The sequence below is a fragment of the Berghia stephanieae genome, chromosome 11 (genome assembly GCF_034508935.2).
Source record: "Berghia stephanieae isolate SIO BIC M18660-M18661 chromosome 11, UCSD_Bste_1.3, whole genome shotgun sequence".
NCBI lineage: Eukaryota > Metazoa > Mollusca > Gastropoda > Nudibranchia > Aeolidiidae > Berghia > Berghia stephanieae.
The window spans coordinates 36,082,153-36,086,283 of record NC_088370.1 but is presented as its reverse complement, the minus strand read 5'-3'; the positions used below and the strand labels follow the sequence as shown (position 1 = coordinate 36,086,283).

The 4,131-nt window shown below is 37.3% G+C and overlaps 1 protein-coding gene across 1 annotated transcript in view; it reads left to right on the top strand.

The window, feature by feature from the left end:
- Positions 1 to 844: 844 nt before the first annotated feature.
- The window catches only part of LOC144956491 (uncharacterized), a 23,521-nt gene continuing 20,234 nt past the window's right edge, over positions 845 to 4,131 (top strand). Inside the window, exon 1 of the mRNA XM_078887029.1 lies at positions 845 to 1,475. The gene's annotated coding sequence lies outside the window, so the exon portion shown is untranslated. The remainder of the gene's footprint in view (positions 1,476 to 4,131) is intronic.

Genomic DNA, 4,131 nt, shown 5'->3' with positions numbered 1-4,131 from the left:
GAAAATAGAAACAAATAAATACATAAAACTACAGCCTACGTGACTATTTTTGCTATTCTCGATGACACGGGATTTTGTGTTTGGACGAAATTTGATACAATTAAAAACAAGAAATAATACGTTAATGATATGACTTTACACGGGTCTCCGGTTCGATCTTTTTCGATTTTAAAGATTGTGTTTAAATTTAAAAGAAATCTTCCTTAGAGAATTCAAAAGTTATATCAAATAATCAAAAAAAAAAAAAAAAAAAGAAAAAGAAAATGTTCCGTTAAATTTTCTTTACTAATTTATTCTTTGATAATCCCAAATTCCGTCACATTTAAATAACCCCCCCCCCCCCCCCCCCTCCACACACACACACACACACACACACACACATTTAACCACACACTCGCATATATTATTCGGCAACATATCTCAATCTCCTGTCGACACCACCCACTAACCCCACCCCTTGTTTACATTCCGACCTATAAACCCCGCCTCCACATCGCCGACATCAACGTAAACATTTCACGCCATTGGTCGCCGTGTCGGAGAGGGCGGGGTTTCCCCCCCACAACGATTGCAAACAACACACAACAGACACGATGGCGTGTTGGCTGCTGCTAGCTGGGATGGAAACCCACGATAGGCGGAGAAGAGAGAACAATGGCGGCCAAAACTCTCTCCATTGAAGCAGAACTCGCAAATCTCTTCGTCTTATCTTTTGTAACGAATAACGACTATGGCGATGATAGAATTCTACTGCACCACGTCACGAGATCATAAAGGTTTTACCGTAATTCGATCCCTCGTCTGTTGTCTATTAGCGTAAAAACCCCGGTGGACAAGGCGGTTAGACTAGTGGATAGTAAGTAGATAAGACACACACACACACATACACTGTTCGTGTCAGCTTCGTCTGCCTATTATTGCCGGCGTCAATATTTAGAAAGATCTCAATGAGAAACGCCTCTCTCGTCTGTCTCTCTCGCCGATTTCCCGCTCTTCTGAAATCTTCCCCCCTCTCTCTGTCTGTCCATCAACAAGTGGTTAGTTTCTGTGATTAGCTTTGCCAGTCTGTTAGTGTTAGTAGATTCCGTCGGTGTGTCTGTATGCGCGTGTTTCTGTGTGTGTAGGTGGCTTGTTTAGTCATCAACGATTAGTAGTACTTTATTATGAATGAAGTCGGTGCTAGTCGGTGCCATCAATTTCAAATCTACATTCTACCGGCCGTTGTTGTTATAAATACAGTGGTGTGAATTCTGACGAGGACACAATTTCAATTTCATCCATTCATGTAGCACATGAGACTTGATTCACGGACTGAGTGAGGAATTGTTGAAACACACACACAATACAGATTATCAACTACAACTTGTGTGTTGGATTATAATTATATTAGACGTCTATCAAGGATTCACTCTAGTCTGCATTGATTTAGTGACATTTAAAAAAAAAAAAAATCTTTAACTGAAGTCGCAACAGAGGTGAGAAAAATTATAATTTGACGTTCGAATTCTGATTTTTATTCTTGTTTATATAGGCTAATTATTTGTTAGTTAATTTTTTTATTTTATTTCTTTTTAGATTTAATTTTTCATGACTCGTCCAAGGCGACGTGTACTTATTTGCGGGTCTGATAACCAAATTCCTTTTATGGGCTCATTGTTGTAATGGAAATCTCAGAATATGACGTAAAATATTGTCCATTACAACAATGTTAAACTAGGCCCATAAGTGGGTTCAGATGTCAGACCTGTATATATGTACCCGTCGCGCAAAGCTAATCAATCATAGCATTTCCTTCTCTTCAGTTCAATCATTTTATAACATTCATGTACGAGTACTCATAGTGACAGTAACAGATTATGAACATTTTGTTGTTTTGTTGGGTTTGTTTGTTTGTTGTTTTGTGTTGTCTGTTTTTCTTATAGTTTGTATTTTTATTTTTTTTAATGTGCAAATGGTCCTTTTTTTTTTTTTTTTTCTTTTTTTTTTACTGCCTTTGCTTCATACCCAAAAGGTACCGAGTTTGATCACACGCCGCTGCGCTGTGTGGCCTTGAGCAAGTCACCTCTCCTCAACTCAATTTTCGGCGCTGCACGGCAGCGGACACCTGGGTTATTCCAGTCACCCCTTGGAATAGACCCTAGATACAAATTTCCCCTATGGGGATGAATCAAGGGAATTTTATTATTTTATTTATTTATTTATTTTTATATTGTTATTTTATTTTATTTTATTTTATTTAGTTATTATTTTTTAAATTCTGACGCCAACCGCCCCATCATTTTTCATGACGTAATGGTCAGATATTTGGGAAAGGTATCCAGCAACTTTTCTCAAATTTCATACTTTTTTAACTTGACTAGCTGTAAAAAATATTTAGAAGGGAAATTAAGCTTTGATATTTCCCGAAGATGTACAAAAAGGGTTGATTTAATCATTTATGACATGTACTCATTTTAGTTAAAAATTGACCTTCTAACTAAACTTGGCAATATCTCAGTTCAAACCTTTTCACCATCCGACTGATTATGTCATTCACTGTAATATTTTATCGAGTCGCATATTCATATTAACAAAATGTGAAAGTGAAAAGGATTCGGATGGCAACAGTACAAATATTTACGGTTCGGGTACAAGCCCTTCGTCAGCGAGACAATAATTTTTTTAAATTGAGCTTTAATATAGAGCATTATCCACTTAACCCTCTCCTTACCAGCTATAGGAAAATCGTCACATTCGTTACGATACAACCAACATTTTTCTTATTCAAATTTCTATTGTACATCATAAAATTTAAATAAAATGAACAGTGTGTTGTAGAGCTTGTTTTGTTTTGTTTTTTTTTTTTGTTTTTTTTTTGTTTGTTTGTTTTTTGTTTTTTTTTGGCTATTTATCGCAAGAACTGTATACTGCTATTGTGTTTGAGTGATAATTTTATGTTTGTTTATTTCTGTGTGTGTTAGTTGGGTGTGAAGTTTTGGGGGAAATCCTGAAAATGGCTGTGAAGGATAGAGTTAACGTGCTCAAAGCGCTTTTCAAAGGGTCCCTTACGAACAGCAACACATAACATGTAGAACGAGACATGAAGCCTGTTCCAGTAAGGTCTCGGGTTCGAGGTCATATCTGATTTATATTGTTGATGCTGGAAGTCGATGCTATTTATATTATTGTCGATGAAGAGTCAGTTTATTCTTTAATTAAAATAAATATCGATAATTATTATTATTAAAAATATCAAATAATATGCGGCTATGTGATCTAGTGGTATGATATTCGCTTTAGGTCCTGGGTTCAAGCCCCGCTCGGCGCATAATTGAGTCCTTGGAAAAGGCTCTTTACTCTCATTCTCTCACTGTACTCAGGTGTAAATTGAGTACCTGAGCGTCAACAGCGTTGTCTCTGTCCGAAAAATATTGTAATATCGCCTCAATGGCGTCATGTCCCGTCCTACATGTTACGTGTTGCTGTTGACCAGGGACATCTTGTAAAGCGCTGTGAGCACCTTTAGAAGATATTGCGCTATATAAAAAAGATCAATTATGATATTGCTAGTATGATCTTGTTGCCCGTCATCAGGATTAAAGTTCGTTATTGTTTTCAGTATTGTACGCATTTTATCAAAATCTGACTCATTTTGTCTCTCCATTTTACACATTTACGTGGGTGAGGGTTGCCGTCAAAATTACCTAAGCTTTATAAAAAAAACTTTTATATAGCGCAATATCCACTAAACGTGCTCAAAGCGCTTTACAAGGGTCCAACAGCAATACGTTACATGTACATGATGCCTGTTATAGGCGATATTACAATTTTTTAGGACAGAGACAACGCGGTTGATGGCCAGGTACTCATTTTAGACCTGAATACTCTGAGAGAATGTGAGTAAAGAGCCTTTTCCAAGGATTCAACTATGCGCTGAGCGAGAGAGGTTCCAACCCAGGACCTTCCGATCCAAAAGCGAGTGTTATACCACGAGACCACATTTTAGCCGCACTAGTAAAATGACTGGTCCTACCTTGTCATAATAATAATAATTTGTTGACACGGACCGTCAGTTTCCGCGTGTTGTTGTCAATGTGTGTTGTGTTGTGTGTCATAACAAGTAACTGTCACCGACACATGTGTTTTGTTTTG